Source organism: Microcaecilia unicolor, chromosome 9 (genome assembly GCF_901765095.1).
Source record: "Microcaecilia unicolor chromosome 9, aMicUni1.1, whole genome shotgun sequence".
In the NCBI taxonomy this organism is placed as follows: domain Eukaryota; kingdom Metazoa; phylum Chordata; class Amphibia; order Gymnophiona; family Siphonopidae; genus Microcaecilia; species Microcaecilia unicolor.
Window position 1 is genome coordinate 125,226,598 of NC_044039.1, and position 26,558 is coordinate 125,253,155.

Consider the following 26,558-nt stretch of genomic DNA (forward strand, 5'->3'; position numbering starts at 1 on the left):
CGGGACACTGTGTGAAGAGAGAAGCTGGAAGCGAGGGAGCCTGTTGTGCCCTTCTTCTTTGATTGACGTCGCTGCCACGTCGGAAAGTAAAGGTTAAAACGCGCGGGGGGGGGGGGGGGGCTTCCGATCGATTTGGGGAGCCACAGAGTGGGAACCAAGGAAGGAAGGAGGGAGACAGAGCTGCCTCGCAAAACCGCTGCGCTTGTGAGGGCAGCAGGGAAATTGGAAGTCCACGATTGGGCTGGGGAGGCTTAGCCTCCCCAAGCCTACTATACGGGGCGCCTATGGCTCCCACGCTGTTACAAGACTCTAATGTTATGAGGCCTTTTACATTTGAAAAAGGTTTATAACAATCCCTCCCATATATATATGACATAACCCCCACTGTGCATGCATATGCTATACATTTACCACCGGATTGTATTTATGGTCCTTAAAATAGCGCACACAAATTTGGGCACGTGCCCAATTTACACATGCAATTTAATTGAGTAAACTAACAATCAGTTATTGGCGTTAATTGGCAACAATTTAGATTTGGGCATGCATCTTGCTAAGCACTATCCTATAAAGATGCACATGTAAATCAGTTAGCGTAAACTGAAAAGAGGGTGTGGCAATGGGAGGAGCATGTGTGGGTCAGGGGCATTCACTTAATATGTGCACAATATTATAGAATTTGGGGGATCCGCACCTAATTTATGCGCAAGGATTTATACCAGGTTTCAGTTGGTATAAATCCTCATGCTCAAAGTTGGGCATGAATCCTGGCGCTATGTGTTATTCTATAAACAGTGACCAACTCAGAGCACTGTTTATAGATTAGCAGTCACCGTGGCCCCATTTATAGAATCTGGCTCTTAGGCCATGATTTATATTCTGCCAGTATCGCTATGCTCATATCAGGGGCGTATCTGGACTCCGGCGGTAGGGGGGGCCAGAGCCAGAGGGAGGGGGCATATTTTAGCGCCCCCCCCGCCCCCCCCGCCGCCGCCGCCGCCGCCGAGCCCCCACCGCCACCAATAACTTAGTCTCTCCACCCCCCTCCCGCCGCCAACCCTCCCCCGCTGCCGTTCTTACTTTTGCTGGCGAGGGACCCCAACCCCCGCCAGCCGAGGTCTGCTTCCACCTGCCGCTGCCTTCAAAACTTCTTCTTCAGCCGGCGGGGGACCCCAAACCCCCGCCAGCCGCCCCGCGCTGTTTAAAATTCATCTTCGGCCTCCGTGGCCGTGCTGCTGGGATAGGCGGCGCTGTTGAAATCCACTTCGGAGTCTGACGTCGCAGCACGTACAACGTACAACGACGTCAGACTCCGAAGTGGATTTCAACAGCGCCGCCTATCCCAGCAGCACGGCCACGGAGGCCGAAGATGAATTTTAAACAGCGCGGGGCGGCTGGCGGGGGTTTGGGGTCCCCCGCCGGCTGAAGAAGAAGTTTTGAAGGCAGCGGCAGGTGGAAGCAGACCTCGGCTGGCGGGGGTTGGGGTCCCCCGCCAGCAAAAGTAAGAACGGCAGCGGGGGAGGGTTGATGGCGGTAGGGGGGTCCAGGGCAAAATCTGCGGGGGCCCAGGCCCCTGAGGCCCCACGCAGATACGCCCCTGGCTCATATTAGCCCTCTCCTCAAGTCACTTCTTTGGTTCCCTATCTGTTTCCGCATACAGTTCAAACTCTTCTTATTGACTTACAAGTGCATTCACTCTGCAGCTCCTCAGTACCTCTCCACTCTTATCTCTCCTTACACTCCTCCCCGGGGACTCAGTTCACTGGGTAAATCTCTCTTATCAGCACCTTTCTCCTCCACTGCTAACTTCAGACTCTTTCTCTTTTATCTTGCTCCACCATATGCCTGGAATAGACTTTCTGAGCCGGTATGTTAAGCTCCATCTCTGGCAGTCTTCAAATCTAGGCTAAAAGCCCGCCTTTCTGATTCTGCTTTTAACTCCTAACCCTTACTCACTTGTTCAGCACCCATTTTTATCATTCCCACCTTAGTAATTCCTTTATCCGTTATTTGTCCTGTTTGTCTGTCCTAGTTAGATTGTAAGCTCTTTCGAGCAGGGACTGTCTCTTCATGTCCAGTGGGCAGCACTGCATACATCTAGTAGTACTATAGAAATGATGAGTAGTAGTAGTACTTTTGTAAAATAGGTGTCAATGAGTGTGAAGCTGAAGGGCTGATCCGCATAGGCACCATTTTATTCAAAATCTGTTTGGGGGAGCGGCTGCTCCCCTTGCACCCCACCTAGCTACGCCTCTGGCAAGAGGGAAAAGGTGATAAGTGTTGGATTATTTGTAGTAAATAATTAGCAGATTTTAGTACACACAGCTTCAGCTTTAGAAATGTTAATTTCTTTCTTCATCTCTCTCTCATTCACCCCTGAATAATTCACTGCTGAGTCACTTTAAAGTTGAAGTAACAAAACATCTGTTTACTCACAGTTTGTAGTTAGATTATAATCAGACAGGCTTATATATACATATTACTATACATTTGTATTATCAGCTCCTTCCATGTGCTTAGATGGTAATGGATGCTCACACCACCATAGATCCTCTCAGGTTAGGAGAGATCATGAGCTCCATGTGCTCCATGTGCTGCATCTGCTGCATCTAACCCCCACAGGAAGTTGCATAGCTGTGTGACCTCTCTAAGTAATTTACATCAGAGGTCACAGAGTAATCACAGAGAAATAATAGGTGACAGGCAATGCATGTAAAATACAATTACATTCCAACAAACCCCTTCTCATGCATAACTGTCATGCAATTATTTATTCATACAAAGTCCAAGCTTTATACGCAGATTCACAAAATGTTCTCTGGGTAACGGTTTGGTCATGATGTCAGCTGTCATCTCACTGGTGTGACAATAGTGTAGACTGATGACCCCTTCTTTTGCCAACTCTCGCACGTTGTGGTATTTCGTTGCGATGTGCTTGGTGCGTGACTGAACCTTGTCATTCTGTGACAGTCGGATGCAGCTCTGATTATCTTCCATTATCTGGATTGGTCTCTTTTCAGCTATACCAAAATCCAGCATAAGTTTTTCAATCCACATCAGTTCTCTGCACGCTTCCGATACGGCCACGTATTCAGCTTCTGTAGAAGACAAACTCACAATACTTTGTTTATGACTGGCCCATGAAATTTGTACATTTCCATACATAAACACATATCCACTTGTGGATTTATAATCAGAATGATCCCCTGCCCAATCTGAATCACAGTAACATATTAGTTTTGGATTACTATTGGCTGAAATCTTTAATTTACAATCAATGGTACCCTTTAAATACCTTACCATCCTTTTAACTGCAGTCCAATCTGATTTGGTAGGTGAGCTGACCCTTCTGCTCAAAATTCCTACTGCATTTGCTATATCAGCCCTGTATGTGGTAGCTAGATATAAAAGCTTACCTATGGCTGATCTATATTGGATGTTATCTGGTAAAGGTTCTCTTACTGTTTCATCCTTCAGAAAATCAGTGATCATGGGAGTGCTTACAACTTGGGCATCTTGCATACCTAAACTTTCAATAAGCTCATTTATTTTCTGCTTCTGGCTTAGAAGATAAGAACCATCATTTTGTTTCTCAATTTCTATACCAAGATAGTATGACACATTACCCAGTTCTTTTATCTCAACATTATGGTTTAAACATTTTACAATGTCCTTGTACTCTTGCTCACTTTTGCTTGCAATGAGCAGATCATCAACAAAAGCTAAAATATATGCATATTGTCCATTTGTGCACCTAGTGTACAAACATTTATCTGCTTCACCTTGCTTAAATCCTAAATTTGTCAATATTTCATGCAATTTTTCATTCCAACATTCTGCACTTTGCTTTAATCCATAAAGACCTTTGTTTAATTTACACACTAGCTGTCTTTGTTTTGTATTTATGAAACCTGTTGGCTGTTCCATGTACAAGTCTTCAGTTATATCTCCGTGAAGAAACGCTGTTTTCACATCAATGTGGTTGACTTGCATGCCTTTTGAGACTGCAATGCTCAGAAGTGTTCTGATTGTCGTGTGTTTCACTACAGGTGCAAACACTTCATCAAAATCTTCTCCATATTTTTGAAGATATCCCTTTGCCACTAATCTTGCTTTATACCTTTCCACTTTTCCTTGTGCATTCCTTTTTAACTTGAATACCCATTTGCATCCTATAGCTTTCTTGCCAGGAGGTAATTTTGTAAGAATCCAAGTATTATTTTTATCCAATGCATCAATTTCTTCTTGTGCAGCTTTATGCCATTCAGCAGCTTCTTCTGCTGGCATTTTCTCAATCTCATCCCATGTTAAGGGCTCTTGAGCTTCTGCTGACTTTGTTAAGTAAGACAGTCTTGGGGGTGGAACACCTTTGTTTTCCCTGGATGAGCGTCTGACAACAGGTTGGTCTGACCTTTCCGCATCCTCAAAATCTGAGAGTTCTTCTCCAATTGATTCCCCTTCTCCAACTGTACTGTCTTCTTCAATGATCCTTTCTGTGTCTGTTTCCTCTGCCTGTTCCTCGTTAGATACAGATGAGTTGCTTTCAGACATCTGCCTTGGTATGGCATTTATATACACTGGCATGTCTATTATGGTTCTAGTTTCATATTCTGGATGATAAGGCTCATCTGGGATAATCCAGCCTTTATCAACCCTTTTGTTTTCATCAAAATATGTAACATGTCTTATGCCAACAATGCCAGTTTTCAGATTCAAAATTCTATATCCTTTGTGTCCTGGAGCATAGCCAACTAAAATGCCCCTTTCTGTTGTGGAATCCAGCTTATGCCTTCTTTGCTTTGGTACATGAGCATATGCTGTACTTCCAAATGTTCTTATGTGTGACAGGTTTGGCTTCCTACCATGCCATGTCTCATGTGGTGTGCGCTCAGCGCCTTTAGTTGGCATTCTGTTTTGTAGGTACACTGCTGTGAGAATGGCTTCCCCCCATAGTCTTTTAGGGAGATTGCTATCTGACAGCATACATCTGGTCATTTCCACAAGTGACCTAAATTTTCTCTCTGCAACAGAATTTTGCTCTGGTGTATAAGCTACTGTTGTGATATGCTGAATGCCTTCTTGTTCTAGAAATGTGCGCATGCTTTGTGAAGTGAACTCACCACCATTGTCAGTCTGAAGAACCTTTGGTTTTCTTTCAAATTTATTGCTCACCATGGCTACGTATTTCTTCAGCATGTCTGTGACTTGACTTTTCTCTTTCAGCAAATAGGCCACACAATATCTAGAGAAATCATCCAAGAATATTAGCACAAATCTGTTATTTCCCAATGATGGGATATTAAACGGTCCACATAAGTCACTGTGTATTAAGTCCAGCACTTTATTACTCCTATTTCCTGTGTATGCAGGAAATGAGGGTCTCACACCCTTTTGAGTAACACAGTCTATGCATTTCTCCATATTACCAGCATCTGCACTTATCTGAATGCCGGTGGCCAGTTGCTTACTGTAAAGATCCTGGATCACCTTAGAATCACGATGTCCCAGGCGGCGGTGCCAGATTTCCAGACTACATTTACCATCATTCTTCCTTACTTGCACCATATGTGAGGCTTCACCTGAAATGTTCAGCTTATAAACATCATTATGCATAAAAGCTTCAGCATACACTTCATCATTTTTAGAGATTGTGCACTTACTGTTTTCAAAATGAATCACAAATCCCTTCTTATCTAATGTAGATACACTAAGCATATTGCAAACTGCTTGGGGAATATACAAGACATCACTTACAGGAATTTCTTTAACTTCATTAGACACTTTGCATTTTAAGAATCCAATACCTTTTGCTTGGATCTTAGCAGTCCCTGCGTTTGCAGTTTTAAGAATACCTTCCTCTGGACACATTTCCTGAAAGAAATCCTTAGAATTGGTTAAATGGCATGTGCTCCCTGAATCCAAAATCCAAGTACTTTCATTTGAATTATTATTTACCATAGTCAAAGATTTTTCTGCCATTAGAAAGCCCTTGTGTTTATCTTTGTCCTTCATACATTTCCTGGTTTGAAAATTCTTTAGTTCCATTGGCTTAGGTGAGCTAGAGGGAGTGTTTTGTGTTTCCTTACACCATTTAGATACATGTCCCTCCTTTCCACATGAGTAGCAAATCAGCTTGCCCTTGGGTGGAGTTTTCCCATAGCTCCGCCTTCCTCTGTTCTTTGCCAAGAAATTTGTTTCATTTCTCTCTGACTGACTTTGAGAACACATCTCCTCAGAATCATTTATTATGCATTCCTGCCTTAGTTTTGATGTTGCCTGTTCAAAAGATTGCCCTTCAATGGCCTCATTTACAGACCTAAAAACATCAAACTTCTTTGATAGTGAGGTAAAAAGAAATGCTCTTTTCAATGCATCACACATGGGAATTCCAGAAAGTTCTAACTTTTGAAATGAAGACATAAGATGCATAATGTGATCATTACATTTACTTTTATCCCTTAATTTGGTTTCATTCAACTCTGCCAACCAAATTGGTTGCTGCTTTGCATATGTAGTTGCATACATAGTTCTCAGTTTATATAAAATGTCCTTTGGTGTATCTTTTCCCTCCACTAATATGGCTTGTTTCTCTGAGAGAGCTTCCAAAAGCATGCACTTCACATAATAGTTTGCATTGTCCCATTCAGCCATATTTTCAGCTGTTCTGTCTTGGTCTAAGCATATATTTAATCCTTTTGCTCGAAGGAGACATATGAATCTTAATTCCCACTGCTGATAATTAAACTCAGTTAATTTAGGCACCTTGAGAGAATAGAACAATGGTGAATTTCTTCCCTCAGCCATTTCTTAGCCTTCTGTCTGCTGTGTGGGGGGAGAGAGAGACAGACTGAATCTTTCCTTTAAAACTTAAGAGAAAAATGTGGCCTTTTTTTCTGCCTGGTAATATTTCTCTTCTTTTTCAATTCCTGGACCCTGGGCCCATAACCCTTTTGTTGGATTATTTGTAGTAAATAATTAGCAGATTTTAGTACACACAGCTTCAGCTTTAGAAATGTTAATTTCTTTCTTCATCTCTCTCTCATTCACCCCTGAATAATTCACTGCTGAGTCACTTTAAAGTTGAAGTAACAAAACATCTGTTTACTCACAGTTTGTAGTTAGATTATAATCAGACAGGCTTATATATACATATTACTATACATTTGTATTATCAGCTCCTTCCATGTGCTTAGATGGTAATGGATGCTCACACCACCATAGATCCTCTCAGGTTAGGAGAGATCATGAGCTCCATGTGCTCCATGTGCTGCATCTGCTGCATCTAACCCCCACAGGAAGTTGCATAGCTGTGTGACCTCTCTAAGTAATTTACATCAGAGGTCACAGAGTAATCACAGAGAAATAATAGGTGACAGGCAATGCATGTAAAATACAATTACATTCCAACAATAAGGTCAGAGAAGGTACCTTATTTTCCAATAGCAAGGCCTGATTTGTTACCACCATTTCCGGTGCTACAGAAATTCAGGTCTGTTTTTCTAGTGTTGGGGTTAGCGCGGGAGCCCTTAATGCCACTTCAATGGGTGGCGGTAAGTGCTCCTCCCAAAATGGCTGCACGGCCATTTCTATTTTCCACCTTTTTACCTACTGCTGTAAAAGGGGATGAGGTGCGCGGCAAAAACTCATGCTGCCGCTAACACAGGGCCCTTTTTACCATGGCTTAGTAAAAGGGGCCCTAAATCCATTAGTGCATCTTAGTAAAAGGACCCCTTAGTAAATAAATATGTTTTAAAACTTTTACAAAAAAGAAAGTAAGAACTCCATTTCCTAAGGTGAAGAGGGAAACTATTCCATATTTTTACACTTTGATAACTTGCAGTTTATGAATGAATAATTCAGATGAGATTATCCATAATTAACTTAGGAGGACTGTATTAAAATCCAGGACAGAGTGATCATATATTTAATCTGAAACTGGATTATTCCTTAGTCATGATAGAAATATAAATGTGCCTACAGTGAGCCCTGTTTCAAAAGTTGGTTTTTCATTTTTCCTAATGAACAAAATCTTTCAATTTAGGGATCTGCATTTCTTTCAAGGCAGTTGCAGTTTCAGTCTGTTTTCATACTAATGTTTCAAGTTCAAAAAATTCTACTTGGGTTGTACCATTTGTCTACTTTGCAGCATGAACAAAATTAGCTAAACCTATTTATCTTTCAAACATTCATGTTCTGTTTATTTTGAGTACATTTCAGAGGTACTATTTTTTCTTAAGATACTCAAGTTTCATTTATATAAGAGCCTGATGATGGGGTCTTTCTTTCTTTCTTTCTTGGGATTTATTAACTGCCTTTATAAAAAAAAAAATTCACCCAAGGCAGTGTATAGCAGATACAGTTTAACATAAAAACTTACAGTTTTGTTAACAACAGAATAATAGTAAAAATGTCAGTATATAAACATAAATCAAATCAAAGAACGGATCATCTTCAAAATCTGCACCTTGGTCCACAAAATTATCTATGACGTAGTCCCAGGATACATGATAGACCTCATAGATCTACCAACCAGAAACAGAATCGGATCGTCACGATCATACCTAAACCTACATTACCCAAATTGCAAAGGCCTGAAATACAAAACAACTTATGCATCCAGCTTCTCCTACGGAAGCGCACAACTATGGAATGGACTCCCAAAAGCTGTGAAAAAAATCCATGACCATCTAAACTTCAGAAAATCACTAAAATCCACCCTCTTCAAAAAAGGCTTACCCCACCGATCCAATGTAAATCCCCACACCCAGCAACACAACATAACCAATGATCGTACTGGACAATATACAATCTTCATCCCTTCCATCATCACGGTGCCTCATACGTACCTCACTTTGACCACAATATAACCTGTATTTGTTATCAACCGACTGGCGAACGCCTTTACAGTACTATGTAAGCCACATTGAGCCTGCAAATAGGTGGGAAAATGTGGGGTACAAATGTAACAAATAAATAAATACAATAAGGGGATCTTTTGCTAAGGTGCGCTATAATTTGTAGCTCATGCTAAAAATCAGCTGGCGCTAAATGCTGAGATGCCCATAGGAATACAACAGGCATCTCAGCGTGTTTTGTAGCACAAGCTAAAAAAAAACTAGCACACCTCAGTAAAAGACCCCCCTAAATGAGGTAAACTTGAGAACAGTAAATTAAAAGCTAATAATAGGACTACCATGAAATAGTACCAAAAATATACACATTTAAGAGCACTGAAATTCAAATAGCAGAGATATAAAGATGTCAGCATAAAACTACTGAAACATCCAATAAGCACACATTAGAACATTCAATTAACATAGATATGATGCTAATGCTTTTCTATAATCAGTGGTGTTCCTAGGGGGGCTGACACCCGGGGTGGATCGCCGATGCACCGCGCCCTCGGGTGCACGCCGCTGGGGGGTGCTGCGCGCGCCTGTCCTTTGTTCATTCTATGCTCCCTGTGCCCTGGAACAGGAAGTAACCTGTTCCGGGGCAGAGGGAGCATGGAACGAACGAAGGCCAGGCGCGTGTGGCACCCCCCCAGTGGCGTGCACCCGGGGCAAACCGCACCCACCGCCCCCCCCCCCCCCCCCCAGGAACGCCACTGTCTATAATACAGTGTACCATGAAGCCCAGGGGTGGGACAGAGTCAGTTGGGATAAATAGATGGGTGGCTAAACTCAAAGGAAGTTCTTTATTAGGCCCAAAGAGAACACTGGTATTATACATTTAGAATGCCACTCTTTTTCTGTATGTTTAATCTCTAAAAAAAAATCCCAGTTTCTCAAAGAAAAGCAGGGGACAAGGTATTTTAATGTCCTCTTTTCCTTCTCTTAGAAAATGACAGACAGGGCAGAAAATGGTCTACTACAGGGGTTCTCAACTCTGTCCTTGAGACAAAATCTTAAAACTAGTATTTGGGGCAAGATATCCACAATGAATGTGCATGAGATAAATTTTCATGCACTGTCACTATTGTAAGCAAATCTATGTCATGCATATTCTTTCTGGATATCCTGAAAACCCAACTGGCTGGGTGGGTCCTGAGGACTGGGTTGAGAACCCTTGATCTACTACAGGATGAAAGATTTCTCCAACATGTTTGTCATTCTTCCAAAAGTGAACCCAGTGCCAGAAACTGCAGGAAAATAATCAGAAACATTGATTGATTTTGCAGTTTCTTTCTGCTCTTTTGGGTTTCCAGATCCGTCAGAAGCATGAGAAACACTGTTCAAGGCATGGGCTTCTTTTCTAGTCTACATGTCTAGAATAGTCTGCTTCCAGTTTGATGTAAAATCTTCATATGCTCCTCAAAAAAATAAAGTTGAAAAAAATTGTTTTTAGTCATCTAGGTTTGTAGAAACATTGTTTGATTTGCAGCTCAAATCTTCCTTGCCCTAGGTCAACCAGGGTGAGATGCAATAGAGGTGTAATTCATAACTCTAATGGAGGTGGGGGTGGGGATTAGAGTCATTGCACAGTGGAGATTCATAGGACTCAGGGCTGCAGGATTCTGGATGAAGTCCTTGTTCATGACCCATAGTCAATGACTGTTGTTGCAACTTACTTTAGTCCAGTCACTACAGCAACAGACCTTGACTGGGAGCTATGAACCAGGGCTCATTCCAAATCCTGAGCTCTAGGTCTCACATTGTGCTATGGATCTGACTTTTCTCTTCCTTCCCATTGGAGCATTTAGCAAATATTTCTGTTCTGTGTTCACAGATAAAAAGCCAGAAGTTGGACTGCGGAAGACAAGCACAAATAGAAATGGAAGTGTGGTAGACACTGAACAGTTTTCAGATGACTGTATTTATGGGGAGCTAGCTAAATTAAAGCTGGACAAAGCAATGGGGCTGAATTACATATATCTGAGGTAACTTACGGAAGTTCTGGTGTCTTTGCTGGCTGACCTTTTCAATACTTCTCTAGAGTCAGGCATGGTCCTAGAGGACTGGAAAAGGATGGATGTGTTCCTTCTCTACAACATTGTGTTATGATTCTGCTAGACAGGCAGGGGAATGACTGGGACTCGCTTCTGATTGGCCTTTCAGGGATTCAGCTGCCATCTGAAGCAGCAGACATCAGAAGCCAGATCTGTTTAAACTTTACCTCTCCCTACAGCCTTTGCTTTAGCGTTGATTCCTGTCAGCTGAGCCTCTTTCCGTCTCTCTGTCTGTGCTAGTAGCACACTGTGCATCCGTTGGAGTTTGTTTACTCTTTTTGTTGCTTGTAGATTCTCTCTGTGCTGGTTGTTCCCAGCGTATGATTGATTGTTTCCCTAGCCTAGCTGCTTTCCTTGATTACCTTGCTTCCGTGCAGCTGTGGGTGCTCTGTTTGCTCTGTCTCTGTGTGCTGCTGAGTTCTGGTAAGAACATTGTTTGTTTTTCTCCTTTGTTAGCTTTAAACCTTTGACTGTAGTGTAAGCCCTGCTTCTTCCTGACTTGTGTGTTAAACCAGCCCTTCCCTTTAGCCTGCTTTAACTCTTTGTCTGCTGTGTTTGTCTCCTGATTCTTATGTGCATTGCTCCTTATCTGATTGTTGTATGCAAAGGCAGCTTTCCCTGTTTGCTTGCTTTCCCCATTTGTCTCTAGTGTCTGTTATTTGACTCTGTGGCAAAGCCTTGTGTATTCTTATGAGTGATTTCCCTTTACCTTTGAGTCCTGTATGCATAGCCTTGTGTATTCCTATAAGTGGCTTCCCTTTACCCTTGAGTGCTTTATGGTACAGCTTAGAGTGTTCCTATGAGTGGCTTCCCTTTTCCCTAGGTTGCTGTGTGGCACAGCGCAGTGTATTTGAGTGCTGTATGGTACAGCATAGAGTATTCCTGTGGAGCTTTGCTCTTGTAGAGTCTGTGTCCCATTCTGTCCTCGGCTTTCCTTTTTACCCTGCGGCCTTTGCCTCTGTTACCTGTGTTTCTGTGTAGCCTTTGTTTACATTCTCTTCCTCTGGTCATAGCCTGTGCCTGCCAGCTTTTGTCTGTCGCCCTTCCCTTGTGTCACTAGCTAGCGCTGTGTGCGTTGCATGTGCTCCAGTCCCTTTTGGGACCCCTTGTTGTTCTTTTGCCCTTCCCTAGTGTATGACTCAGTTCCAGTTCGGCCATGAGGCCCGTACGCTTGGACTCTGTACGAGTGGGTTCCCATTTGGCCATGAGGCCCACCTGAGTGGTCTATCTCACTTTTCTGCTGGTGCTAGTGGAGTGTCCTGAGTGTGCAGGGCTTTGTGGCTGTGGTATTGCATAGTGCCTGTTTGGTCTACCCTAGGCCTTGGCCAAGATCCTTCCTAAGCCTCTGCCTAGGCACAAGGGCTCATGAACAGATTAACACAGTGGAAGAAAGGATGAGGTAGGCGAGGACGGGTCAGTCAGTCTGATCCCTTTGGTAAGTAAATGGAAATGCATCTAAAACAGATAACAGTGAGGCTTCTGGAATCCAATGGATTGCAGGACCTGAGGCAGAATGGTTTCATTAGAGTCAGGTCTTGTCAGACAAATCTGATTCATTTCTTTGACTAAGTGTCCAAAGAGGTGACTTGAGGGAGAGCATTAGATGTGATGTGCTTAAATTTTAGCAAAGCCTTTGACATGGTTCCACATAGATGACTTATAAATAAATTGAGGGCCCTAAAGTGACTGACTGGGTTAGGAACTGGTTAAGTGGAAGGCAACAGAAGGCAATGGTAAATGAAGCTCACTCTGAGGAAAGGGGTGTTACCAGAGATGTGCTGCAAAGTTCAGCTCTTGGGCTGGTTCTTTTTAAAATTTTGGTAAGTGATATTGCCAAAGGGCTGGCTGTCTTTGTCCCTTTGCAGATTATACTAAAATCTGCATTAGGGTAGACATCCCTGATGGTGTTGATAGCATGAGGAGAGACCTAGCAAAGCTTGAAGAATGGTCCAGAATTTGGCAGCTCAGTTGTAATGCTAAAAAATGCAGGGTCATGCATTTGGGCTGCAAAAACTCGAGGGAGTGGTACAGTTTAAAGGGTAAAGGACTGTTGTGCATGAAAGTGGAGTGGGACTTGGGTGTGAACATGTATGATGATCTTAAGGTGGCCAAACAGACAGAAAAGATGATAGCAAAAGCTAGGAAGATGCTTGGGTGCATAGGGAGAGGAATAGCCAGAAGGAAGAAGGAGGTGATAATAGGCTTCTATATAAGTCTCTGGTAAAATTCAATGCGAAGAAATGCAAAGTGATGCACTTAGGGAGTAGAAATCCAAGAGAGGCGTATGTGTTAGGCGGTGAGAGTCTGCTAGATACGGATGGGGAGAGGGATCTTGGGGTCATAGTATCTGAGGATCTGAAGGCGATGAAACAGTGTGACAAGGCGGTGGCCGTAGCTAGAAGGTTACTAGGCTGTATAGAGAGAGGTGTGACCAGCAGAAGAAAAGAGGTGTTGATGCCCCTGTACAAGTCGTTGGTGAGGCCCCACCTAGAGTATTGTGTTCAGTTTTGGAGGCCGTATCTTGCTAAGGATGTAAAAAGAATTGAAGCGGTGCAAAGAAAAGCTACGAGGATGGTATGGGATTTGCGTTACAAGACGTATGAGGAGAGACTTGCGGACCTGAACATGTATACCCTGGAGGAAAGAAGAAACAGGGGTGATATGATACAGACGTTCAAATATTTGAAAGGTATTAATCCGCAAACAAACCTTTTCTGGAGATGGGAAGGCGGTAGAACAAGAGGGCATGAAATGAGATTGAAGGGGGGCAGACTCAAGAAGAATGTCAGGAAGTATTTTTTCACGGAGAGGATGGTGGATGCTTGGAATGCCCTCCCGCGGGAGGTGGTGGAGATGAAAATGGTAACGGAATTCAAACATGCGTGGGATAAACACAAAGGAATCCTGTGCAGAAGGAAGGGATCCTCAGGAGCTTAGCCTAGAATGGGTGGCAGAGCTGGTGGTTGGGAGGCAGGACTAGTGCTGGGCAGACTTATAGGGTCTGTGCCAGAGCTGGTGGTGGGAGGCGGGACTGGTAGTTGGGAGGCGAGGATAGTGCTGGGCAGACTTATTTGATCTGTGCCAGAGCTGGTGGTTGGGAGGCGGAGATAGGGCTGGCCAGACTTATACGGTCTGTGCACTGAAGAGGACAGTACAAATAAAAAAGTAGCACATATGAATTTATCTTCTTGGGCAGACTGGATGGACTGTGCAGGTCTTTTTCTGCCGTCATCTACTATGTTTACTATGGTGAGACCTTGTTTAGTTCCTCTTTTATCAAACCATGCTAGGGGTTCCCATCTGGCAATGCCAACAGAGCCCATTCAAAGTGAATGAGCTTTGTCAGCATTACCACAATGGAAGCCGCTAGCATGGCTTGATAAACGAGGCCCTTAAAGTAGTGTGTACAATTCTGGAGACAGCACCTTCAAAAAGATATAAATAGGATGGAGTCAATCCAGAGAGCAGCAACTAAAATGGTCAGTGGTCTTCATTATAAAGAGTATGGGGTCAGATATAAGGATCACAATATGTACACTTTTGAAGAAAGGTGGGAGAGGGGAGATATGATAAAGATGTTTAAATACATCTGTGTTATAAATGCACAGGAGTTGAGTTTTTTTCAATCGAAAGGAAGCTCTGGAATGAGGGGGAATAGGATGGCATGAAAGGGGAAAGACTCAAGAGTAACCTGAGGGAATACTACTTTGTGTAAAGGGTGGTGAATTTGTGCCTCCTGGTAGAGGTGGTAGAGACAAAGACTATCTGAAATCAATTAAGCATGGCACAAATACATAGGATCTCTAAGGGAGAGGAAGGGGTAGTGTATGGAATGGATGGGCAGACTGGATAGGCCATATGGTCTTTATCTGCCTTCATTTTTCTGTGTTTTTATGTTTCTCTGTTTACGTTCATTGCATCTAAGCCTTGGCTGATCTGAGAAAATCTTGAGTTGCAAATTAAACCACCTCGCCACAAACCTAGTTGACCAAAAACTATTTTTCCAATTTTAGTGATTGATGAGCATACACATATTTTACATCAAATTGGAAACAGACTACTCTAGACATCAAAGACGGAAAAGGAGCCATCTTCTACAGTGTTTCTCTTTTTCTAACCAATGGCTTTAATTTCTTCATGTCATGGATATGCCAAAACTATTTTAATCTTCAGTAATGCCAGGGGAGGGGGGAGGGGAAGAATTACTTGTTTCAGGACCTTGATGATGAGAGAGAATTATTGAAAAGTAGTACAAATTGCAGAATTTAGCTTGCCTAATGAATGATACCAATGAATCTGATGGCTCCTTGTTTGTTTCATTTTATAATAGATCATTAATTTTGATCCCATATCTGTTTATACTTAAAAATTGTTGATTTTATCTTCTGAATTGATTGTTAATAGTACCCTAATTTGCTAAGGAATTGATTCTTCTGAAGTAGATAAATTATTCAAATGGTACCAAAATGGTTTGGGCCTCATTGTGAATATAATTGGGCTAATATTAAGAAATTATATGTTCAACAGAAACTGGTGAATCTTTAAGGGATCCTTTTACTGAGGTGTGCTGAAAAATGGGCTGCGGTAGTTTAGGCGCATGCTGTGGATGTGCGCATATCCATTTTTCAGCGCACCCGTAAAAAAAGCTTTTTTAAAAATTTTGCCGAAAATGGATGTACGGCAAAATAAAAATTGGTGCGCATTCATTTTGGGTCTGAGACCTTACCACCAGCAATTGACTTAGTGGTAAGGTCTCTCACGTTAACCATGCAGTAATTGCTATATGCATCAAGTCGGAGTTACCACACGATTTTCGCCACTCGCCAGAAAAGAAAATATATTTTCAGGCGTGCGTAGCGGATGCGTGTCAAAAATGAAATTACCGCGTGGGCCATGCGGTACCTGGGTGGTAACTCCAAATTGACGCACGTTGGGCGTCATAGGCACCTACGCGGTTTAGTAAAATGGCCCCTCTGTTCTCTATTAGTACATTTCTAAGTCTTATACCAATAGTTGTGTGCAAAAATACAACTGATCAGCTTGATACTTTATGTATAACACATCTTAAAAACAACATGGAGGAAATTCTATAAATGGCACTCAGATTCAAAAATTGGACCTGAATGATATTCTATAACAGGCGTTCCGGGATTGGCACCCTTTATAGAATAGTGTGTAGTGCCTGGATTCATGCTCGACTTTATGCACAAGGAGTTACACCAACTAAAACCAGGTGTAAATCCAGTTGCAAAAGTTGGGTGCAGATCCCCCAAATCCCATAACACAGCATGCTTTTTAAGGGAATGCCTCTGGCCTGCTCATGCCCCTCCCATGGCTATAACCCCTTGCAATTCCATGTGGAAACACTTAGGTGCTATTTTATAGATGGGTGTGTAAGTTTGTTTTTGTGTGGCTCTGCCGTTTCTGCCCCGTTTCAGCACCTTGCATCCATTTGAATGCTTTTTCATGCCAAAACTTTGATGCGAAAGTAGCTCCTAACATTTGGCACTATATAAAGAATTTTTCCCTATGTCAGATTTTCCGATAAATATATATGACTGAATATGGTATATACATTTTTTTAGGACCATCATGTATGTTTTTGGAGATTTTAATAACTCAAGCCTTCATGTGAAGTCCACTGCAGTGCCCTGTTGTTCTGATGGGATATCTGTGTGGCCAGTCTAATAAGAATGCTGGCTCCTCCCCAATACATCCCAATGGCTTGATTTTGTATGTTTCTCACTTGCACTATTTTTCAAAAATGGACCAAAAAGATAAACGCACTGAGTACAAACACATCTAGCAAGCGGCCATTTTCTGTTTTTCTGTTTTGAAAATGGCTGTATTTCCTATTTGACTTTGGGATGTTTATTTATTTGTTGCATTTGTATCCCACATTTTCCCACCTTTTTGTGGGCTCAAAGTGGCTTACAATACATCATGAATAATGAGAATACATGAGAAAGTATACATTTCGTAATAACAGAAGAATTTTGGGTAATATGATAATGATAGAACATGGTATTATTTAACAAGCAAACGTAGTAATAGAAATTTAATAAAGAAATTGTACATTTGATAATGGTAGAAGATCTTGGGTAACATGATAGAGCAAAACGTCCAAAGTTGGATTTAAATGTCATATCGAAAATACCCCTGATAGTAACCTATGTAACTTTGTAAGTCTGTGTGCTTTGAAAATGCAGGTCCCTGGAGCAGTTTTAGTGGGTGCACTTGTGGTGGTAAATGTTTTGGAGGGCTCACATTTACCACCACAAGTACACCCACTAAAACAGCTCCAGGGACCTGCATACTGCTGTCATGGAGCTGGGTATGATATTTTGAGGCTGGCAAAAAATATAAAAAATCTTTTTTGAGGGTGGGAGGGAGTTAGTGACCACTGGGGGAGTAAGGGGAGGTCATCCCCGATTCCCTCTGGTGGTCATCTCGTCAGTTCGGGCACCTTTTCATGGCTTGGTCATAAGAAAAAAAGGACCAAGTAAAGTCGTCCAAGTGCTAGTCAGGGACGCCCTTCTTTTTTCCATTATGGGTCGAGGACGCCCATGTATTTGGCATGCCCAAGACCTGCCTTTGCTACACTTCTGACATGCCCCCGGGAACTTTGGTCGTCCCCGCGACGGAAAGCAGTTGGGGACGGCCAAAATCGGTTTTCGATTATGCCGATTTGGGCAACCCTGTGAGAAGGACACCCATCTCCCAATTTGTGTCGAAAGATGGGCGTCCTTCTCTTTCGAAAATAAGCCTGCCAGTCTTCCAGTCTTGTAAGGTCATCTTGCAATTTTTCACAGTCCTCTTTGTGTCATCAGCAAATTTAATAATCTCACTAGTTATTCCCATATCTAGATAATTTATAAATATGTTAAAAAGCAGCGGTCCCAGTACAGACCCCTGCGGAACCCCACTATCTACCCTTCTCCGTTGAGAATACTTACCATTTAACCCTACTCTCTGTTTTCTATCCTTTAACCAGTTTTTATTCCACAATAGAACACCACCTCCTAACCCATCACTTTCCAGTTTCCTCTGGAGTCTTTTATAAGGTACTTATAAAAGGTACTTTGTCAAACTCATACTCAACTGTTCTGTAAGTGGAAACCTTCAGCGTGGTTTCTTCTGTTGACAATTTTCAGATGTGTATTAATGTAACTTTTTGTGTATGCACAGACTGAAACACTGTAACACACAGCTGAGGACTTTGCAATTCAATGGATATGCATCTGCATTAAATACAAGAACAAGTGATTGGAGTGTTCGGCTGATTTTTATTTTGGTTTATAGAAAATTATTCTTTCATCATTGACATTCCCTCAGTAGCTATTTCAACTGTATTTGCCTTCATGTGATTGATTTAAAAGTTAAAATATTAGCATACCAGCATTATCTTCCTCTCCTTAAAAAAAAAGTGTTTTAATTTAGGAGTTACCTTTAAATCAGAAGAACACACTGCCCCCCTCAATCACTTTGACCAGGCGGATAGCTCTGATTTACTCAGACTTTCATTTATGAAGCCTTATCATGGGGGCTGTCAGATAACAGGCTTAAGATAGGCAAACATGGAAAATTTTGCATTCCTTAAACTGAGTAAGACTCTTGTGCATAAAGTCAGTGTAAACTATAAATTACAGATTATACATAGCAGGGCATTGAAGAACTACGTTGATTAACCCAGCTGTTTTTTGTATGACACTGACATTTCAAGGTTCTGAGAGATGGACTTAGGACGTTCAGTATAAAATAATTCATATAGAATTGATCAGTAACATCTTTCTCACTGTTTACAAACTTAATTTATAATTAGTGCAGTAGAATTACCTTTAATTAACTGGGGGTCCTTTTACTAAGCCGTGTAAGCGTCTATGTGTGCCCAACATGCGCCAAAATGGAGTTACCGCCTGGCTACCGTGTGGATCTTGTGGTAATTTCATTTTTGGTGCACTTCTGATACGCACGTCTGAAAAATAATTTTCATTTTCAGATGCGTGTATTGAGTGCATGCCAAGTGGCATTTGACACGCGTAGGTCATTATTGCCCGGTTACCGCATGAGTCTTTACCACTAGGTCAATGGCTGGCGGAAAGGTCTCAGACCCAAAATGGACGCGCGGCAATTTTCATTTTGTCGCACGTCCATTTTCGGCATAAATTTTATAAAGGCATTTTTTACAGGTGTGCTGAAAAATGATTCTGCGCGCACCCAAAACACACGTCTACACTATGGCAGGCCATTTTTCAGCGTGCCTTTGTAAAAGGGCCCCTCAGCATGTAACTGGAAGTGGTTACTGTTCATACTAAGGGCCCTGTTTACACAGCCGCGCTGTAGGTGTGCTAACATTTTTAGCATATGCTAATGCTAGAGACACCCATACATTCCTATGGGTGTCTTTCGCATTAGCACATGCTAATTTTTAGCGCCTGCTAAAAACGCTAATGTGCCTTAGTAAACAGGGCCCTAAGAATTTCTGCCATTTACATAAAATGGGAGCAACTTCTTACTAAATAGAGCACTGCCAGTGCAAGATTGTTTCTGGAATTTTCAACTCCAACCTATTTGAGACTTTTTTTATGTTCTCTTCTATTTGCTAATTTGTCTTGGTGTTTCTTAATGGTGAAAAGGAAAGAAGACACAAACCTTTCCTTTAGCTCATGCCCCCTCCTGTACTGCAGGCCAAGCATCAATTTTGTTGTCTTTTGGTCGAAGCCTATTTCTATCATTTCTGATATGAAGCTTCCAAAACAAAACACAGTCCACCCGATATTCTACCAGGTGGCAGGCAGCCAATGCCAGCATTCAACTCGGATATTCAATGCCAGACCTGTTAAGTCGATATTCAGACTTAATCGGCCATGGCTTAGCAGGTAAAGATAGGCCTGTGTTTTTATGCAGCTTTATTTGGTTGCTAAGCCTGGCTGTTTAAGTTCTGAATATCGGGACTTAACCTGTCACGCCCCCAACATCCCCCAACATCTCCAGCACTAACCTGGCATTTTTAGCATCAATAACTGGTTAAATGCCACTAAAAATGACCAGTTGTCTGCTGAGATATTAGTTATCCGGTCGACGGCATTCTTCTAGACCAACAGGGTCACTCCATGAACATCTCTGCCACTGCTCCATTGTCTAAGGCTTGTGATGAGGCAATTCGCTTTCTTTTTAACTGTCTCCCCCCCCCCCCACACTTTGGAACTTTCTTCCTTTGTATTTATATACAGAATCCTCATACTCTAAATTCAAGCAGGGCATTATAGGGAAAGGGAAATGGGACTTGATATACTGCCTTTCTGTGGTATTTTGCAACTACATTCAAAGCGGTTTACATATATTCAGGTACTTATTTTGTACCTGGGGCAGTGGAAGGTTAAGTGACTTGCCCAGAGTCACAAGGAGCTGCAGTGGGAATTGAACCCAGTTCCCCAGGATCAAGGCCGCTGCACTAACCACTAGGCTACTTCTCCACTCTAGGTGACATAAACTATTATACCAGGTGTTTTAGGGGCCATTTTGCAAAGCTGCACTAAAAGGTGGCCTTTACTATTACATGAGTTAAAATGGCCGATTTTTGTATATCGGCAATAATGGCCATGCGCTAATGTTTTTATTAGTGTGTGCCCTATATAATCCTTAACTCCTGTTTATATAGTCTTTACCAAAGACCTCAGCGTTACCACTTACTGAACTAGATTTTGAAAGTCAGCAAGATTTATGCACCCACCTCCTCATCTTATTAACTCCCTTCTACAGATCCTCTAGCAGTTGCAAAAAAAAGTGACTCTCTCTCTGGATCTATGCCTTTGCAACAAATTGAAATTCAGGCGTTCTGTTCAAAGACACCATTATTTCTGACTTTCCTCCTTGACTGGTTCTCAACATTTTTGTTTGCTAAAGTGGAGAGACTTTATTGCTCGAATTGGAGATATACATTTAGGGGGAAATTCTATATATGGTGCCAAAATATCGATGCTGAAAAAAGCGCTGTTCTATAACCCATGCTTAAAGTTAGGCACAGTTTATAGCGCTTACACCCAGGGGTCGCAGATAAATTTAGGTACTACCATTTGCACCAATGAAAACATGGCACAAATGCCTGCACTTAAATTTACACGAGGAGCCCCATATTCTATAATTATGTGTGTAACCCAAAACCATGTCCCCGAAACACCCACGACCGTTCCATTTCTGCGCCTCCTTTTTTAGGTCATGCATAAAATTTAGACATGGATCCCGTGCCTAAATTTATGCACATAGATGTCAATTAACTTTCATTAGTGGCAATAATTGCTTGTTAAAATGCCAATTATTGGCACTAATTAGCTTGTTACTCAATTAAATTGTGCATGCAATTTGGGTATGTGACCTTATTTGCATACACAATTTTTAGCACTTTTTGTAGAATTAGAGGGTTATGGGGTAATTCTATGACAGTATAGCGGTGTTTAAATGCCTAGAGGATGTCTAGTTTATAAAGGAGAGCAGGCTTCTACTTTCCTTTCTAGAATACTAGCGTAATCCCTGAAATACACATCTATCACATAGGCACATGCACTTATGCCATCCATGGAGCTGGTGCAGGTGCTAACACCTAAATACTGGAGATGTGTACTTAACTTCTATTATTGTGTAAGTTACCTGCATATAAGTTTTACTCATGCTCCACCCAAGCTCTTTCTATGTGTATAAGAACATAAGTGTTGTCCTACTGGGTCAGAACAAGGGCTCATGTAGCTCAGTATTTCAGTTTCCAACATTGGCTCAGTGCAATTATAAGTACCTGGCACAAAAAGTGGGAATTTGTCAAAACCTTTTTTTAAACCCAGCTACATTAACTAATTATACTACTTGCTACGGCAATGAGTTCCAGAGCTTAACAACACATTGTGTGAAAAAATATCTTCTCATATTTGTTAATGTGCTATTATATAACTTCATGGTGTATCCCCTAGTCTTTGTACTTTTTGAAAGAGTAAACAATCGATTCATGTTTACCTATTCCACTCCATTCAGGATTTTATAGACTTCTATCATATCTCCCATCAGGCATCTCTTCTCCAAGCTGAAACCTCTTTAGCCTTTCCTCATATGAGAGTCCTTCCATCCCCTTAAACATTTTGGTCTTCCTTCTCTCTACCTTTTACAGTTCCATTATATCTTTTTTGAGATGTGGCGACCAGAATTGCATACAATACTCAACGTGCAATCTCACCATGGAGCAATACAGAGGCTTTATGATATCCTTTGATTTATTCTCTGTTCCTTTCTTAATAATTCCCAATATTCTGTTTGCTTTGTTTGGCTGCTGCTGCACACTGAGCAGCAGATTTAATGTACTGTCCATAATGGCACCTAAATCACTTTGCACTTATCTACATTAAATTTCAGTTGCCATTTGGATGCTGTCTTCCAGCCTCCAAAGGCCTTCTGCAATGTCATGCAGTCTGCATGTGATTTCACAACTTATTTATTTATTTATTTATTTAACACATTTATATCCCACATTTTCCCACCTAGTTGCAGGCTCAATGTGGCTTACACAATACCGTAAAGCTTCGGTTCAATAATACAAGTACATAATGAAGTAGAAAGCATGATAAGAAACATAAGTATAAGCTACAAGAAATGAAGAGGGGGTGGTAATAAAAGTCTAATATTGTCCATATTTAGATGTGTCGCAGGAAGTAGAAAGTTAATCTGGATCAGGGGGGGTAAGCCTTCTTAAACAGGATGATTTTCAGTATTTTCCTGAAGTAAAGGTGGTTGTGGATAGACCTTACAGCTTTGGGCAAAACGTTCCACAGTTGTGTACTTATGTAAGAAAAGCTGGATGCATAAGTAGATTTGTATCTAAGTCCAATACAGTCTGGATATTGCAGATTTAAATAAGTACGTGATAGGTTGGTACTGTTTCTGGGTGGTAATTTTATAAGGTCCAGCATGTATCCAGGAACATCACCATAAATAATCCTGTGGACAAGAGTACAAACCTTAAAGGCAATACATTCCTTGGTGGGGAGCCAATGTAGTTTATCACAAATGGGTTTGGCACTTTCAAATTTTGGTTTTCCAAATATCAATCTGGCTGCTGTATTTTGTGCAGTCTGAAGTTTCTTTGTTAGTTGTTCTTTACAACCTGCATAGATTCCATTGCAGTAATCCAAATGGCTTAGTACCAATGATTGTATCAGTTTGCGAAATACGTCTCGTGGAAAGAAATATTTTATGCATTTAAGTTTCCACATTGAGTGAAACATTTTCTTTGTAGTTGAATTTACTTAATTTTCAAGTGTCAGATTGCGGTCAATTATGACACCCAGTAATTTTAGACTATCCGAAATTGGGAGAGAGAGGTTTGGGATATTTAATGTTGGAGGTTTGTACTTATTGTGTTGAGATGAAAGGATAATACAATTCTTTTCCGCATTTAGTTTCAATTGGAATGAGTTTGCCCATGCATTCATTGTGTTCAACCGATCTTAATTAATAATTTCTGTCAGATCGTGTCTAAAAGGTATGTAAATTGTAACGTTGTCGGCATTAAATAAAAGGGTTAAGGCCTAAATTGGATAAGGAATTGGCCAAAGGGATCATCATTATGTTGAAAAGTGTTGGAGAAAGTGGTGAACCTTGAGGAACTCCGCAAACTGCTTTCCAGGAAGATGATATGTTTAAGTTTGATTTGACTTGGTATGATCTAGAAGATAAGAAGCCTTTAATCCATGTAAGTATTTAGAATAGTTTCGTGTCATTTGCAAACTTGACCACCTCCCCCATCATTTCCATTTCCAGATCATGTATAAGTATGTCTACTTGTAAAATATACATTATTTATTTATTTGTAGCATTTGTATCCCACATTTTCCCACCAATTTGCAGGCTCAATGTGGCTTACATTTGCCATAATGGCAGTTGCTTTGCAGACCATCACCATTGCCGGATAACAGAGTTACAAATAGTATTGCGTTAAGGTGCATACATACTTGGTACTAAACATGTAACATAACATATTTAGAATGGGTCAAGTTGTATATGTACATCATGTGCATACATACATGGTAAAGAATAATACATGATGGTATTGCGTGAAGGTTCCTAAGTAGTGAATTGGATTGTAACGTATATAGAAGATATGTGTATATTTACAAGATAGCATTTTATAAGAGGGCACCCACTTCAAGCAAGAAAATAGGCATCCATTTGGGTACATTTTTAAAAATAAAGGGACCTAAGTGTATTTATGAAATACTAGTGTAAGCAGTGGCATAGCTACAGGTGGGCCTGGTTGGGCACAGGCCCACCCATTCTTGCCTCAAACCTACCCAGTCTAGTGGCCCCGAAAACACCTCACTGGCAGTGCCTCACTCCTCTCTCTCTCTCTCTCGGCAGCTGCCTGTTTCTCTCTCTGATCCCCCATCTACCTTTGATCCATCATCATCAGCAATGTCTGTAGGCGACCTGCGCCAGCCCTGCAGACTTCTCTCTACTGCGTCATGCCCTTGATGATATCACTTCCAGTTTAGTGGCAGGGACATGGTAGAGGAAAGCCTACAGGACCGATGCAAGTTGCTTACAGGAATCGCTGCCGGCGATGACTTGGAGGTAGACCAGGGAAGGCAGGGTTTTAGAGAGAGACTGGTAGATGCTGGGTAGGGGGGAACAGAAAGGGGCAGATGCCAGGCAGGGAGGAGGAGTGAAGGGCAGATGCTGGGGGGTGGGGTAAGAGAGGAGCAGATGCCTGGCAGAGGGGGAAAATGATGATGATAGCAGGGGAGGAGGGAAAGGGGTGGGGGTGGGGATGGGAAGAGACCATCCAGGTTAACTTGGGGCTCACCCAAAATGGCATGTCAGGCAACGCTCCTGAGTGTAAGTGTCATAATGTGGCTTACATTGGAGACACAGATGTGGACATGTGCCCTGGTGGAGGTGTAAATGTCCTTGACTACGATATTTCAGTACACATGTAGATTACAATATTTGATAATTTATGTGCTTGTGCACTCTGCCCACACTCTGTTCAAACTCCATGCAAAGTATATGCCCTCATGTCAAAGCATGTACTGTTATGCTGCCTGATATTTTATATGAAACAATTTACATATATACAGTGGGCTAGATTCTGTATATGGTGCCAAAAAAATCAGCGCTGAAAAAAAGCACTATTCTATAAGCCATGCTTAAAGCTAGGCATGGTTTATAGAATAGCGCTTAAGCCCAGGAATCACGCCTAACTTTATGCACGCCCATTTGCGCCAACTGAAACATTCTGCAAATGTATGTACTTAAATTAGGCTTGTATCCCCGTTATGCTATATATATAACGACTTGCATTAATTGTAGGAATGCCCCCATTATGCCCATGACCCTTCCATTTCCACACCCCTTTTTCAGATCATGCGTAAATGCTAATTAAATCTAATTGGTGCCAATAATTGCATATTAAGCCAATTATTGGTGCTAATAAACTCCTTATTTAATTAAATTTTGCACACAAATTGGGTATGTGCCCAAATATGTATTTTTGGTTATTTTTATAGGGCTATTTTAAGGCACCTATTTTATCACAGATGCCTATGTTCCTTTATAAAATTGACCCCCAGAACCAACACAATAGTGCTCCAGGAAAGATGTAAATTTGTGCATGTACTTTGCATTTGTACATGCATATTTTATAAAATGCATACACACATTACAACTCCATTTCACATATATGTTGCCTTTATAAAGTAACTAACAATATAGTGAAGAACCTTTGGCAATACGCTAGCAGCAAGATGGTTATCATTTGAATGAATGAAACCATCTTTTCATGTTTCAATGTTGAGACATAACCCCTGAAGAAGCAGTTTGAGTGAAACGGGTCTGTCCACCTTCGGGTGTCAGTTAAGTGCTCGACTTTTCTTGTTACCTATAAATTACTAATATTATCTTAAGGAACAAGAATGTTGCCTTGTGAAATGGGTGTTATTTCTGAATTGAAATTTGAAACATTTAAAAAAAATTTAAATTTAATAAAAAGATTGAAAAGGAATAAAGTTATAAATGAAATTAAAATATCACACAAGGTTTTTTAGACCAATGATGAATAACACAACTCCAGTGAAAGATGCCAAAATTATAGTAAACATTTGGGTGGTTTGAGGTCTTTTTCCTCGTATTTTTATTCCACAATTGTGACCATATATTTTTGTATTACCCACTTTGTTCTTCACTATATTGTTAGTTATCTAAGGACATTTAGAGCCTCAGTTTGTTTTTCTTCCACTATTTTTTACTGTCTTTATAAAGTAGGAATGTTGTTTTTTTTTTTAAATTTCTATAGGCGTCCAGTTTAAAAAAAAAAGCATCCCCATTGTGGGCTCAAAAATGCCTCAGTGGGGAGCTAAGCGCATTTTTCCTGATGTTTCTTGAGCTACTTAGTTTAGAAAGAGAACATTCATAGGGGCTGATATTGAAAGGGGTTTAACCAGGCAGGAGGGACTCTTACCTAGTTAAACCCTCAGGAACTGACCATCTGCCGATATTCAGTGGCACTTAGGGCCCCTTTTAGCATTGGCACAAGGATTTGCCTTGTGCTGAGGCCTCTTTTACCGCAGTGGGT

The 26,558-nt window shown here is 41.4% G+C and overlaps 1 protein-coding gene across 1 annotated transcript in view; it reads left to right on the forward strand.

The window, feature by feature from the left end:
* RAD51B (RAD51 paralog B) overlaps positions 1 to 26,558 on the forward strand; it is a 1,398,038-nt gene that overhangs the window by 1,213,572 nt on the left and 157,908 nt on the right. The gene's annotated exons all lie outside the window — the stretch shown is intronic.